Genomic DNA, 16,612 nt, shown 5'->3' with positions numbered 1-16,612 from the left:
CCTACTATGCTGACCTATACAATCTCCCACCCCTCTCATCGGGCTCCTCCCCCCTACCCCAATCCGACCTCATCTCCCACTTCCTTTCTGCTTCTAATTTACCCAGATTACCCCAGGACGCCATGGACCTTCTTAACAGCGAGATCTCGGTGGAAGAAATTACTCAGACCATACTCATGCAAAAAATTGGCAAATCTCCAGGCCCGGATGGGTTCACAGCTCTCTACTATAAAAAAAATTATCTACTCTTCTCTCCCCCCACCTTCAGTCCCTGTTCAATAAGATTGTCCATGGCGACCCTTCCCCCCCGGAGATGCTGGAGGCAAGAATTGTGGTGATCCCCAAAAAAGGCAAGGACGCCCTTAATTGCGCTAGCTACCGCCCCATATGTCTCCTGAACTTAGACCTGAAAATCTTTGCTAAGATCCTGGCCAACCATCTCAACCCATACCTCCCTTCCCTTGTTCATTACGACCAAGTGGGGTTCATCCCGGGCCGTCAGGCGAGAGATAACACCAGGCGAGCTGTGGACCTTATACATATCTCGAACTCCAGGGGGTCCCCCACTATCATGCTCTCCTTAGATGCCGAAAAAGCATTTGACCGGATATCCTGGAGTTTTCTGAGAGACGCCCTGGAGGCCTACGGCCTATCCGGTGGCTTTCTTACTAGCGTCTTAGCACTATACTCCACCCCCACCGCCACCGTTTTAATTAATGGTACCCCATCTGCCCCACTTGGTATCTCCAATGGTACACGCCAGGGTTGCCCCCTTTCACCCCTGATATTTGCCCTCATTATAGAGCCCCTAGCCTCCCAAATTAGAGCACACCCGGACATACACAGAATACAGGTAGGCCCCATAGATCCTAAAATTTCCCTCTTCGCAGACGACATCCTACTTTCTCTGACCCAGCCTCTCATTTCACTCCCAAACTTATTCTCAGTCCTACACTCTTACAGCCTCATATCTGGGTATAAGATCAACTACTCCAAATCTGAGGCCATGATGCTTCATATCCCCCATCATGAGGCGGAGTCCCTCCGCGCTAACTTTAATTTTAAATGGCAACCCACAAAGATTAAATACTTAGGAATATACCTAACCTCTCGTTATGACTCCCTCTTTCAGGAAAATTTCCCATCCCTCCTCACCAGCACACTTGCCAACCTCACCTCCTGGAACAGTCTTTTCATTTCGTGGCTGGGCAGGATCATAGCGGTTAAAATGACCATAATTCCCAAATGGCTCTATCTCTTCCAGACCCTCCCAGTGGCAGTCCCGGCCTCCTTTCTCCGTACTATCCAACGAGCCCTAGTGCATTTTATTTGGAACCACAGACCTCCCCGCATTGCTGCCAATACCCTGAAAAGACCAACCTCCAAGGGAGGCAGAGGCCTTCCCGATGCCAAACTTTACTACCTAGCCTCTCATCTATCCCACATTGTCACCTCAAATCCTCCTCCAGGAACGGTGTCCTGGCTAGATATCGAGGCAGCCTTTATTGGTCTCCCAGATCTGACCCCCTTGTGGGGCCTCTCCCCCACCTCCCGACCCCCAACCTCTAAACTTCTCCCCACTATTAAATTCAATCTTAAAACCTGGGACTCCCTCTCCCTGAAGAAAGACCTCACTACTACACCCTCGCCCTTGACCCCCATCTGGCAGAATCCTATGTTCCCTCCTGGACTCTCAGTTACGAGGTCCCGGCCTTGGGTAACGCTGGGCCTCAAATTCCCAACTGATTTCGCCAATCGGGGCCAATGGTTGTCTCTACCTGACCTTCAACAAAAAACCCCTTCGCAGCCACTTAATCCCTTCCAATTCCTACAAATACGCCATTTTCTAGGCTCCCTCCCCCCCACCGCCTTACTCAGCGCCCTCACCCCCTTTGAAAGCCTATGCATCAATTCCCATTCCTCCAAAGGCGTAATCTCCCAACTTTACTCTCTCCTACTAGACTCCTCCCTTCCCCCCTCTCGGCCCCATGAGCTCGCATGGGAACGAGACCTTGGGCCCCCACCAGAAACTGAAGACTGGGAAGACATGAGACTAGGGATTGCTAAATGCTCCATCGCCACCGCTTTTAAGGAAACGTCCTATAAAGTTTACTATCGCTGGTACTACACCCCCGACCGACTTAATAAATTCTTCCCGTCTTCCTCCCCCGTGTGTTGGAGGAACTGCGGGTCCAGAGGCACTATGCTTCACATATGGTGGACCTGCCCGGTCATTGTGCCCTTCTGGGACTTAGTCCACTACCTTCTCAACTCGCTCTTGGAATCTCCTGTGCGGAAGGACCCTTGGATCCCTTTACTATGTTACCCTCCCCCGCTCCTCAATAAACTCTCCCAAAAATTGGCCACACACATTCTAATGGCAGCAAAATCATTGATAGCTCTCAACTGGAAGAACCCCTCCCCACCCTCCCTACTGTCCCTTAAAACTAAAATTTGGCACATTGCCTCAATGGAAAAGATTACTTACTACCTCCACGACCGGGGCCACATTTTCGAGCAAGTTTGGGCCCCTTGGCTTGTGGCCGAACGCAGATAGCCGATCCCCCCCCCCCATGCTCCTGGCCCTCCCCGTAGACCCATGGGCACCACCTATTATCTCTCCTTCCGACATACCTCCTTTTCTTTTCTTCCCTTTCTCTCCACTCTCTCTCTTCCCTCTGTCCTGTCCGCTCCTGTCTCCTCTTTGATCACCCTCTTCCCTTTTCTTCCGATCTTGTCATTTCCATGATATATGCCATGTACGGCCTTTACTGTGGTTCTCTCCCCCCCCCGTCTTCTCCCCCCCCCTCCCCGAATTCCACATTTGAAGTTTATTGTTCTCCCTACACCGACTAACCCTGTTACTTATTTGAAAATTTGTGGTCAATAATGGACGCTGGCTACGTTGGCCACCTGTCCCATGTATTTATGTAATGTTTTATCTATGTGCCCAACCAAATATAAATAAAGAATTTAAAAAAAAAAGATGGACACACTCGCTTCTCTCATGATGCCGCTCAGAGTAGACTAACACGTTACTAAATCCCATCTCACTGACAAGTCAGCTACCAGCACCTGTCTTGACTGCACCTCTTATTTTTCACTGTAACTCAGCGATATCACCGATTACTCTTACTGAGTTTGAGAGGATCCCTCTTGTAAGTCAGATGCTTTTACTGCACCTTTCACTAAAACAGAATCTCTTAATATTCCTCTCTGAACTTATACTGACTTACCATTCAGAGGCCGGCACTATCTGTAGTCCTGACGTCTATACATGGGCGGTTGGATAGTATTGGAATAAAGGGTCATTTAATAACCTTTTCACTAAATGGAGATTTTTAGAACAAAGGAAATGTTATAGATTAGAACTATTCAGAGCTGAAATATAACCTGAAGCTGAAGTTCATATTTTAATCATGGGTACCAAAATTGAGGTATAAATATTACTACTCTGCTGGCAAGTGCCACAGGGTAAACCATTCATCCTTGCATTGGTGAAGCGAAATAAGAACACCAGTACAATGGGGACATTACACATTTTGGATAAATTTTAATTTGTTTTAATGTTGTCCCATAATATATCACATGCCTAAATGGGAACTTAAGGATCAGCATTTGTGTGACTGGCTGAGTTTCTTGCCATCAGGATTTTGCACATAATATAGTGGATGTAGTCAAAATTACAGATACACAACTTTACGGGCAACTCTATACGCAAGTGCGCCCAATGCCTAAGGTGCTAATTCAGACCTGATCGCTAGGGTGCATTTTTTTCATCCCTGCGATCAGGTAGTCGTGGGGGAATTCGCTCTGCGAGTGTGCGTTCGGATGTGTAGCAGAGCTGCACAAACTAATTTTGTGCAGTCTCTGCCCAGCCCAGGACTTACTCTCCAGTGCCATGATCAGGGCCGGCGCTGACGTCAGAAACCCTCCCACCAAACGCCTGGTCCTTCCTGCGTTTTTCCAGACACTCCATGAAAACGGTTAGTTGCCACCCACAGACGCCCTCTTCCTTGTCAATCTCCATGTGTTCGCCGGTGCATTCGGAATTTTCGCACCATCCCGTCGCTGCCCAGCGATCCCCGTTGCTGCGATCCAACACGCCTGCGCATTGCGGTGCATAAGCATGCGCAGTTCAGACCAGATTGCCCGCTGTGCGAAAATGCACAACAGCGATCAGGTCTGAATTACCCCCTAAATTAGGTTCATCGCTCCATAAACAACTGTTCCAGACCAATTAAGGAATATTACACTGTTTACATTAACACTCAGAATTTATGGCCTACTCAGTATGTTTTTAGCTTTTTAACTATTTTACACCTTTTATTTGTCAAAAATTCCATTATGAAGGTTTTAGCACCAACATGTATTAAATTAATCCTTATAAACCCCTAATATGAGAGCATTATGAGCTTGTGGTTATAGCACATTAGTGTACTCACAATTGTGAGATTATTACAGCTACCTTAAATTCTATGCACCACATACAGTATATGAGACATGTATGTGATATTGGTTACATTTACCGTCTGAGTTATATGATTATCCCACTGACCCTGCAACATTGTAGAAATATATACACCCATAAATATTTATTTAACAATGTATTTTTATTTTTTTTAAGAAATTACAAAACAAAATGAAAAGCTCCACTCCAAGAGGTCAGCGTAGTGGAGGATGCTGTTGTCAGGTTTTGATGTGGATGGATCTCCTCCTCCTATGTTAGGGTCGCGTGGAGCTGGGTCTGAGAATGGTGTGAAGTTAGGTGGTCTAATGTGGGGCCTAATTCAGAGTTGATCGCAGCAGCAGATTTGTTAGCAGTTGGGAAAAACCATGTGCACTGCAGGGGGGGGCAGATATAACGGGAAGAGAGAATTAGATTTGTGTGGGGTGTGTTCAAACTGAAATCTAAATTGCAGTGTAAAAACAAAGCAGCTAGTATTTACCCTGCACAGAAACAAAATAACCCACCCAAATCTAACTCTCTCTGCACATGTTATATCTGCCCCCCCCCTGCAGTGCACATGGATTTGCCCAACTGCTAACAAATTTGCTGCTGGGATCAACTCTGAATTACCCCCATAGTTCCTTCACATCATAGGTATAAACACTGCTTACTAAGAGGAGAATAGAAGAAGGAGCACATAAATCAACACCAGGTAGTTGACTAAGAACCAAAACATGGGCACAGAGTCTTACCCCGTCAGTGGTATGGGTGGTCTTCAGTATGCCGGCTGTCGGGATCCCAACGCACAGTATACTGGTGCCGGGACCCGACAGCCGGCATACCGACACTTATTCTCCCTCGTGGGGGTCCATGACCCCCCTGGAGGGAGAATAAAATAGCGTGTACTGTGCCCGCAAGGGGCTCATTTGCACTCGCCACACTGTCGGTATGCCAGCGGTCGGGCTCCCAGCGCCGGTATGCTGGTCGCCGGGAGCCCGACCGCCGGCATACCATACTACACCCAGTGGTATTCACCAGGGATTCCAGCAAGGGAATTTAGGGTTAGCTGTGCCTGACAGGCCGGTTGCAGACCCCTTTCTGGGTCAGAAGGGAATAATATAGGAGTAACCGATGGTAGATTATCGAACTTGTATCAGAATGAAGAGTATCAAACTTGTAAATAAGGCTGAAGAGTATTGGACTTGTAATAAGGATTGCAGAATATCGAAATTGCACCGATGGTTGAAGAATATCGGACTTGCACTGATGGTTGAGGAATATCAGACGCATCAATGGTTGAAGAATATCGGACTTGCACCCAGCCAATAGTTGAAGAATATTGGACCTGCGTTGATGGGTGAGGAATATTAGACTTGCACCTATGGTTGAGGAATATCGGACTTGCACAGATGGTTGGTATATATTCTGGAGAGTCTAAACTGGAATCAGGATTCTCAGGAACCAAACAGGTTTACTAGGCAGTACAAAGACAAAGCTTACACGCAGAGCTGTGTGACTTATGGCACTGACCACCTTGGCCTTGTACAGCAGAAAGCTTTATACCCAAGGGTAGTTCGTATTGCCAACGGGAACTGCACCCCAAGGAACGCCAACAGCGCACCCCGAATCCCACTCTGCACACTCACATGCACCATGAAGAGAAATCCCGGAATCCTGCTCTGAGCCCTCCAATGCCACATAACTGGCACCTCCGGATTTGGCTGCAGTAGCGATCACCGATGCACGAATCCAGCTCCTTCTAGCTGTAACAGCACGACCAGGTACAAAAGAAATCCAGATTTTAGGAGCATTACCCTGAGCCGCTACAGTTGTCGAGACTCATTAGTATGTTTCTGACTGCTGCTGTCGCCCAGCCAATGGGGGAAATTCCACAGCCTCCAGAACCATAGAAAAAATAAATGCATCATATTAAAGCAGGCATGATTATATAGCAATACAACATTATTTCTGGGGGCTAGCCACAAATATTAAGTAAATCCCCTTAATGTGTGTAGGAGGGACCACAGCAGGTATCAGAGATATCTGCTGTGATCTCTCCATTCCTGTAGCAGTCACATCCGCCATAGGGACCTATGGGGGATACGATTCTACCAAATATATCAATATCGTAAATTCACGATATTGGCTCCCGCCGCTATCGCAATCTTCAGATTGCAGTAGCTATTGTAGCATATGGGCTACGGATCATGGAAAGCAGTTCCGGCTGGGTTCCCTGGAACCCTCCCCCAGAAATGGCCACAGTCATCGCAGTCATGTGTGACCGCACATGCACAGGCTCCCCAGTGCCCCTGTTCCTGCGGGTGCCGGAGGACATTGTCCTATAAAGGAAGAAGATTCTACCATCACTTCAACGGCGGGATGTAATGGAGTCCAAGATCGCTGGAGGTGCGGGATGCCGGACAATCTCTGATGTTTTTTTAAAGGGGAAATCACTTACAAGGCAAAACCATACCTTGTAAGCGAATATCCCTTTAAAAAAATATCCGAGTTCAGCCGTCATCCCGGACCACTGGCGATCTCGGACTCCATCAAATGCTGCCACATACTGTATCTGCTCTTGAGGAAGAGACATGGAAAATTAACCAAGCAGGGTCTTATTATTTCCCAAAACCTTGTCTCTTTCCATGAGGACTTTCATTTTAACGAGTGCCTGGAACTTGTCATTTATACAGTATTAAGATGTTCTTCCTATCTCTCGAACTGGTAGGCACATTGACATTTACGGAATAGAAGTTTGTTTTGTGGTTGATGTGCATATCAAAAACTAAATGAAATTATTTATTATGAGTGTATTCTGGAATAAATCGTATTATATTTAAAATGGAGGTGCATTTTTTTTCTCATATGTAATACGGAGGATTTAGAGGACAAGATAAAGGAAGCTTAGGAATACTCTATTTAAAGAGTGCAAGGTTGTGTGATATGTGATCTAGATTTCAGCAACCAGTTCAGTAAGAATATATCAAGTGGAAGCATTTATCGTAAAGAAGAATTAAGGAAAAACATTGTACATTGGGCCTAATTCGTGTTTGTATGGAATGGCTGATATTCACACAATGGAGCAATTATCGGCAAACTGTGCATGTGCTGCAATCACAATACACATACGCGATGGTGCCACTGCGATCCCACTCACACTGAGAACATTGTTGCAAAGTGATTGACAGGAAGTGATCATTTGGAGGTGTTAACAGGGAGTTTAAGGGGAGTGGTTGAGGAAATGCAGGCATGCCATTGCCGTTTTCAGGGCGTATCTTCTGATGGCCGCGTGTTTGTGCATGAAAATACATGGCGTCTGAATCACTACTGCTGTGGCCAGTTTGCATAGCCATAGACCAACCCTTAGCTTCAATGTTCTCTGTACTTGCAAGTAGTCCACTAATGTGTAAGCAATTGTGATTGAGCTTGTGATGAGTTCAGTGGGGGTCTCTTTTCACTCATGGGCGGCAGCCGCACTTGCTAACATTAGCAGTTCTGTAGCCTAGAGAATCATAATTGCAATTTCATTTGCGTACAAACATGAATTAGACCCACTGAACCAGTCACAGATGTTAATAATTTTGGTATGGTAAGATCCTTATTTGTAGTGAATTTATAGGCTGATGGAATTCTTGTATCAGCGCTTATCTTATCCATGTTGTTTCATTGTGTGAAACCAAAAGTTCATAGCTTTCCTACAGTATGTCACAAAAGAAGTCCTTAATGGAATGGGCTTTTTTTTGTAAATGATATAAAGCTAAGTGTTTGTGCTAAACACATGACAGGATGATAAATAATTAACATACTGTAAGGAGACACATGTGCAAGGTCATGCTGATCCCTGGTAGGACACAGTCCATAACTGTAATTAAGACAATAAAAAAATTCTAAGGGGGAATTCAAATGTTATCGCCCCTGATCTCCCGTCTAAAGTGGTGGGAGATCGCAGGGGGTGATATTCATTTGATGCTCCCTATCACGCTGATCGCAGCTTTTAGTGTCAGGTTTAGCAGCGTAAAGCATCTAAACCCGACTAAACTAATAGGCGCAATTGGGAAAAGTGCAGAGCACCCAAACGAATCACTTTTCACACATTTCAGCTCGCCAACCCCGGCGAGTGCAAGCTGAACTGTAGACGCCGGCAGCCAATTGCGCCTAAACGGAGCTAGATTTGAACATCTCCCTTCGGCGCCATCTAGTGGCTGCCGACATTAGGAATATTTGAATTTCACTGTAAATATAAGGTACAACAAATGCCTCAATAACAAACCTGACAACAACTGTAACTAGCTGATATCATTGCTTCATTATTACTGTTTGTTGATGATCACTGAGCTGGAAAAATACAGGCCTACATGAACCAGTGTAAGTGAAAGAAAATACATTAGCTTTCCATCATGTTGTATACACCTACTATGTATGGGGCACAAGCTGAGGGGCTCCTTTCATGCGTACCACCATAAAATGACTGATCTTTATGGCCCATACTGTGTGACCATGACCTTACTGTACATAGCTTGCGTGGGAACTCCCCTGTTCTGCATCTATGATATTTTCAAATAGAGTTGGACTCTCCTAGAGCACATTTATGTGAGATCACATTCTGAGCATGTGCAGTGTGAAAATGTGCACAATTCACTGAGCTAGCTGCCCAGTACTAACTCTGCATCGGCCCGTAAGCGCCTTTCAGCTGCATGCCCATTTCCCAGGCTTTGGAAAACCAATCTGCTTCTAATTGTTTCAGTCTAGCGGATGATCCAGAAAATATACATGGTAAAAACGTCACATTCAGCTAACTACGCCTTAAGCGCCACCCTAATTATTATGTAAGCTTGTCAGCTTGGCTCTATTTATGTTATAAATTAGTTAACATCAGGATAGTGTTTATTACATAAGTACATTTTGTGTATTTCAATTTTATTACATTGGTCAAAAATGCACCTAAATATGTAAGTGATACTCACATTGCAATGGGGCAGATGTATTAAGCCCAGAGAAGTCATAAAGCAGTGATAAATACGTGATAAGCGGAAGGTGATATCGGACCAGCCAATCATTACGGGTTTGAAAACTGACAGGAGCTGATTGGCTTGTGCCTTATCACCTTCCACGTATCACTGCTTTATCACTTTTCTGGGCTTAAAACATCTGCCCCATTATCCTTCAACTAAAGAGGTCAATGCTAACTACCTTTTTGCACAGGTCCTCTTCTTGGGGCAGAGAGGTGAAGGTAGGGCATTTCTTTCAGGCACACCTAGTGTAATAAAGTCTTTATTCAAGAGAATTAATTAACTTCAAGTTCAACCAGGTAACATTCTCAATAAAGTATGACAATGTGGCTGTAGCACAGTAACAATGTCCACCCAAGCAGTAACAACTTTTTCTGTTACAGTTATATTACGCACACTACTAACACAGGTGTAATATTTATTGTACTGGAACGTCTGCTATATTCATGCTATGGATGCAATTGGATTGCCAATTTACAATATAAACATTAAATGGATACAATCAACTTTTACCAAATACTTCACTTATTGAAATACACTTAGCTATCTATTAAATATTCTAAACTCAGTTTCTAATTACAGTTTGTATGTGGCCAGGCACTAAGTGTTAGTATAAACAGATTATAGTGAAACTCGTTGTAGAAGATCATCCAATGCATTAATGAGGACAGAGCTGTTATCCAACTCTGCTGGTATTACTTTATCACTGAATTCTGGATAAATTGAATAGGGGGTAATTCAGACCTGATCGGTAGGGTGCGTTTTTTGTAGCCCTGCGATCAGGTAGTCGTCGCCTACAGGTGGAAATGTTCTGTGCAGGTATGCGTTCGCATTTTTAGCAGATCTGCACAAACATCAGTTTCTGATCTCTGATCAGCCCAGGACTTACTCAGCCGCTGCAATGGTTTACTGATGATCGGGGCCAGAGCTGATGTCAGAGTCCACCTGCGTTTTTCCGGACACTCCTTTAAAACGGTCAGTTGCCACCCACAAACGGCCTCTTCCTGTCAATCACCTTGCGATCACCTGTGCGATCGTTTTTTCACACCATCCCGTCGCTATGCACGATTCCCGGTGCAGTCATCCAATGTGCCGGCACATTGCGTTGCATACGCATGCGCTGTTCAGACCTGATCGGCCACTGCGTGAAAATGCACAGCAGCGATCAGGTCTGAATTACCCCCTAAGTGTGTTTAAATTGCACAATCATGAGATTGGTGAAGAGGTTATAATTCACTCCAAGGTAAGTAGGTAATTATATGTTAGAACTCTAGGAGGGTGAACTGTAAGTCTGTAACTGTCCTGCTCCAGAATAATGCTTTTGACAACTGTGCCTATCTCTTGTTTCTATAAGGCAGTCCCAGAGAAGCTTTATGACCATAGTTTCTATAGGATTTTGCTGGCTAGGTCTTTAGGAAATATGACGAAGACTTTAGGGCGGTATTCAATGATATATCACACCCAATCTCCTTTCTAAAGTGATCCCCATCATTGCGCATATTGCGCCCATAGTAATCAGGTTTAGCTGCGTAAAGAGTTAGGGCGCCTCACTACCCCGGGGGTAGCGAGCTGGAATGATGATACCACGCCGTCATCAGAAACAGAACGGGTGTGGAAGAGAGGGAAAGAATTGAATACCACCCTAAATTGTCACAATTTTGCACTGAATAACCAGGATTTGCTTCCCTTTGTTTGCTGCAGACTGACTATATCAGTGATGAATGTGATGCTATGGTGCAGACAAGCTACTGTAGTTTACAGACCTGATCTAGCAAATCACCTCCACCTGCTGCTAAGGTAGCACTCTCTCCTCTCTTTCAGGTTTAGCTGTCACTTTAAATGGAGGGGTGGCTCCAGGGGCGGCTCCATGTAGTGTTACTGGTGCTGCCATCAGCTCCCTCACAGCACTGGTCAGTAGTCGCAGCCCATTCATGAGGTAGGGCTCAGTCAGCGCAGCTCCCTTCCTCACTGCTGTTGCCTCTGAAGTTCTCCTGACAGGACGAATCACCCTGAGGCTATATCACGCCACCCCTCTCCTCATGGACAGTTCACACACACACTGCTCTGTATCACTCTGCCCCTCAATCTCTCCTCCGTGAGGGATACCTGTGTATTGCTGAGCTATGAACTTTAGTGTCTGAATAGTTTTTTAAGTAAATGTATTTGTAATATATATATATATATATATATATATATATAGAGAGAGAGAGAGAGAGAGAGAGAGAGGGCCAGATGTACTAAGCTTGAAAAGTGATAAATATCACTGTGATAAAGTACCAGCCAATCGGCTCCTAACTGTAATTTCTCTGACGTCCTAGTGGATTCTGGGAACTCCGTAAGGACCATGGGGAATAGCGGCTCCGCAGGAGACTGGGCACAACTAAAGAAAGCTTTAGGACTACCTGGTGTGCACTGGCTCCTCCCTCTATGACCCTCCTCCAGACCTCAGTTAGAATTTTGTGCCCGGCCGAGCTGGATGCACACTAGGGGCTCACCTGAGCTCCTAGAAAAGAAAGTATATTTTAGGTTTTTTATTTTCAGTGAGATCTGCTGGCAACAGACTCACTGCTACGAGGGACTTAGGGGAGAGAAGCGGACCTACCTGCTTGCAGCTAGCTTGGGCTTCTTAGGCTACTGGACACCATTAGCTCCAGAGGGATCGAGCACAGGCCCAGCCTCGGTCGTCCGGTCCCGGAGCCGCGCCACCGTCCCCCTTGTAGAGCCAGAAGCAAGAAGAACGTCCAGGAAATCGGCGGCAGAAGACTCCGGTCTTCATTAAGGTAGCGCACAGCACTGCAGCTGTGCGCCATTGCTCCCTGTGCACACCACATACTCCGGTCACTGATGGGTGCAGGGCGCTGGGGGGGGGGGGCACCCTGCGCAGCAATTAGAGTACCTTAAGAGTGGCAAATCACACATAATATAGCCTAATAAGCTATATATGTGTAAAATACCCCTGCCACATTATGATTATAAGAGCGGGAGAAGTCCACCGAAAAAGGGGCGGGGCTATCTCCCTCAGCACACTGGCGCCATTTTCTCTTCACAGTGCAGCTGGAAGACAGCTCCCCAGGCTCTCCCCTGTAGTTTTCAGGCTCAAAGGGTTAATAAGAGAGGGGGGGCACTAAATTTAGGCGCAAATCTGTGTATTATAGCAGCTATAAGGGAAAAATCACTGTGGGTAGTGTGAATCCCTGCATTATATAGCGCTCTGGTGTGTGCTGGCATACTCTCTCTCTGTCTCCCTAAAGGACTTTGTGGGGTCCTGTCCTCAGTCAGAGCATTCCCTGTGTGTGTGCGGTGTGTCGGTACGGCTGTGTCGACATGTTTGATGAGGAGGCTTATGTGGAGGCGGAGCAGATGCCGATAAATGTGATGTCACCCCCTGCGGGGTCGACACCTGAGTGGATGGACGTGGGAGGAATTACGTGACAGTGTCAACTCCTTGCATAAAAGGTTTGACGACATAGCAGATGTGGGACAGCCGGCTTCTCAGCCCGTGCCTGCCCAGGCGTCTCAAAAGCCATCAGGGGCCCTAAAACGCCCACTACCTCAGATGGCAGACAATGTCGACACGGATACTGACTCCAGTGTCGACGACGATGAGACTACTGTACATTCCAATAGAGCCACCCGTTACATGATTACGGCAATAAAAAATGTGTTGCACATTTCTGATATTACCCCAGGTACCACAAAAAAGGGTATTATGTTTGGGGAGAAAAAAGCTTCCAGTGCTTTTTCCCCCATCTGATGAACTAAATGTGTGAAGAAGCGTGAGTTTCCCCCGATAAGAAACTGGTAATTTCTAAAAGGTTACTAATGGCATACCCTTTCCCGCCAGAGGATAGGTCACGTTGGGAGACATCCCCTAGGGTGGATAAAGCGCTCACACATCTGTCAAAGAAGGTGGCACTACCGTCTCAGGACACGGCCGCCCTAGAGGAGCCTGCAGATAGAATGCAGGAGGCTATCCTGAAGTCTGTATATACACACTCAGGCATTATACTGAGACCAGCTATTGCTTCAGCATGAATGTGCAGTGCTGCAGCTGCGTGGTCAGATTCTCTGTACCTTAAGACAGGGACACTATATTGCTAACCATAGAGCATATTAAAGACGCAGTCTTATACATGAGAGATGCACAGAGGGATAATAGCCGACTGGCATCTAAAATAAACGCAATGTCCATTTCTGCCAGGAACTCGGCAGTGGACAGGTGATGCTGATTCTAAAAGGCACATGGAAGTTTTGCCTTACAAGGGTGAGGAGTTGTTTGGGGATGGTCTCTCGGACCTCGTTTCCACAGCTACAGCTGGGAAATCAACATTTTGCCCCATGTTCCCTCACAGCCTAAGAAAGCACCGTATTATCAGATACAGTCCTTTCGGCCCCAGAATGGCAAGCGGGTTAAAGGCGCGTCCTTTCTGCCCAGAGGCTGAGGTAGAGGGAAAAAGCTGCAGCATACAGCCAGTTCCCAGGAACAAAAGTCCTCCCCCGCTTCCTCTAAGTCCACCGCATGACGCTGGGGCTCCACAGGCGGAGCCAGGTACGGTGGGGGCCCGTCTCAAGAATTTCAGAGACCAGTGGGCTCGCTCACGGGTGGATCCCTGGATTCTACAGGTAGTATCTCAGGGGTACAAGCTGGAATTCGAGACGTCTCCCCCTCGCCGTTTCCTCAAATCTGCCTTGCCGACAGCTCCCTCAGACAGGAAGGCAGTGCTGGAGGCAATTCACAAGCTGTATTCGCAGCAGGTGATAGTCAAGGTACCCCTTCTTCAACAGGGACGGGGTTACTATTCCACAATGTTTGTGGTACCGAAACCGGACGGTTCGGTGAGACCCATTTTAAATTTGAAATCCTTGAACACTTATATATGAAGGTTCAAGTTCAAAATGGAATCGCTCAGGGCGGGTATTGCAAGCCTGGACGAAGGGGATTACATGGTATCACTGGACATCAAGGATGCTTACCTGCATGTCCCCATTTACCCTCCTCACCAGGAGTACCTCAGATTTGTGGTACAGGACTGTCATGACCAATTCCAGACGTTGCTGTTTGGTCTGTCCACGGTACCGAGGGTATTTACCAAGGTAATGGCAGAGATGATGATACTCCTTCGAAGGAAGGGAGTTATAATAATCCCGTACTTGGACGATCTCCTTATAAAGGCGAGGTCCAGGGAACAGTTGTTGATCGGAGTAGCACTAGCTGGGGCAGTGCTACAACAGCACGGCTGGATCCTTAACATTCCGATGTCGCAGCTGGTTCCTACAACGCGTCTACTGTTCCTGGGGATGGTTCTCGACACAGAACACAAAAAAGTGTTTCTCCCGGAGGAGTAGGCCAAGGAGTTGTCATCTCTAGTCAGAGACCTCCTAAAACCAAAACAGGTGTCGGTGCACCATTGCACGCGAGTCCTGGGAAAGATGGTGGCTTCTTACGAAGCAATTCCATTCGGAGGGTTCCATGCAAGGATCTTTCAGTGGGATCTGTTGGACAAGTGGTCCGGATCGCATCTTCAGATGCATCGGCTGATAACCCTGTCTCCAAGGGCCAGGGTGTCGCTGTTGTGATGGCTGCAGAGTGCTCATTTTCCAGAGGGCCGCACATTCGGCATACAGGACTGGGTCCTGGTGACCACGGATGCCAGCCTTCGAGGTTGGGGGGCAGTCACACAGGGAAGAAACTTCCAAGGACAATGGTCAAGTCAGGAGACTTCCCTACACATAAATATTCTGGAACTAAGGGCCATTTGCAATGCCCTAAGTCAGGCAAGACCCTGCTTCAAAACCAGCCGGTGCTGATCTAGTCAGACAACATCACGGCGGTCGCCCATGTAAACCGACAGGGCGGCACAAGAAGCAGGATGGCAATGGCACAAGGATTCTCCGATGGGCGGAAAATCATGTGTTAGCACTGTCAACAGTGTTCATTCCCGGAGTGGACACGACCTCCACCCGGGAGAGTGGGGACTTCATCCAGAAGTCTTCCAAATGATTGTACACCATTGGGAAGGGCCACAGGTGGACATGATGGCGTCCCGCCTCAACAAAAAGCTAAAATGTTATTGCGCCAGGTCAAGGGACCCTCAGGCGATAGCTGTGGACATTCTGGTTTCACCGTGGGTGTACCAGTCGGTGTATGTGTTCCTTCCTCTGCCTCTCATACCCAAGGTACTGAGAATAATAAGAAGGAGAGGAATAAGAACTATACTCGTGGTTCCAGATTGGCCAAGAAGATCTTGGTACCCAGAACTTCAAGAAATGATCTCAGAGGACCCATGGCTTCTGCTGCTCAGACAGGACCTGCTGCATCAGGGGCCCTGTCTGTTCCAAGACTTACCGCCGCTGGTTTGACGGCATGGCGGTTGAACACCGGATCCTAAAGGAAAAGGGCATTCCGGATAAAGTCATTCCTACGCTGATTAAGGCTAGGAAAGATGTGACCGCAAAATATTATCACCGCATATGGCGAAAATATGTTGCTTAGTGTGAGGCCAGGAAGGCCCCAACGGAGGAATTTCAACTGGGTCGATTTCTGCACTTCCTACAGTCAGGAGTGACTATGGGCCTCAAATGGGTTCCAGTAAGGTCCAGTTTTCAGCTCTGTCCATTTTCTTCCAAAAAGAACTGGCTTCATTGCCTGAAGTTCAGACTTTTGTTAAGGGAGGGCTGCATATTCAGCCCCCTTTTGTGCCTCCAGTGGCACCGTGGGATCTCAACGTGGTGTTGGATTTCCTGAAGTCGCATTGGTTTGAACCACTTAAATCCGTGGAGCTAAAATACCTCACGTGGACAGTGGTCATGCTGTTGGCCTTGGCGTCGGCCAGGCTTGTATCAGAATTGGCGGCTTTGTCATGCAAATGCCCTTATCTGATTTTTTACAAGGATAGGGCGGAATTGAGAACTCGTTCCCAATTTCTTCCAAAGGTGGTTTCAGCTTTTCATTTGAACCAGCCTATTGTGGTGCCTGCGGCTACTCGTGACTTGGAGGATTCCAAGTTGCTGGACGTAGTCCGGGCCCTAAAAATCTATGTTTCCAGGACAGCTGGAGTCAGAAAGACTGACTCGCTATTTATCCTGCATGCACCCAACAAGTTGGGTGCGCCTGCTTCACAGCAGACTATTGCTCGCTGGATCTGTAGCACGA

Source organism: Pseudophryne corroboree, chromosome 8, assembly GCF_028390025.1.
Source record: "Pseudophryne corroboree isolate aPseCor3 chromosome 8, aPseCor3.hap2, whole genome shotgun sequence".
In the NCBI taxonomy this organism is placed as follows: Eukaryota; Metazoa; Chordata; class Amphibia; order Anura; family Myobatrachidae; genus Pseudophryne; species Pseudophryne corroboree.
This window is presented reverse-complemented; position numbering follows the sequence as displayed.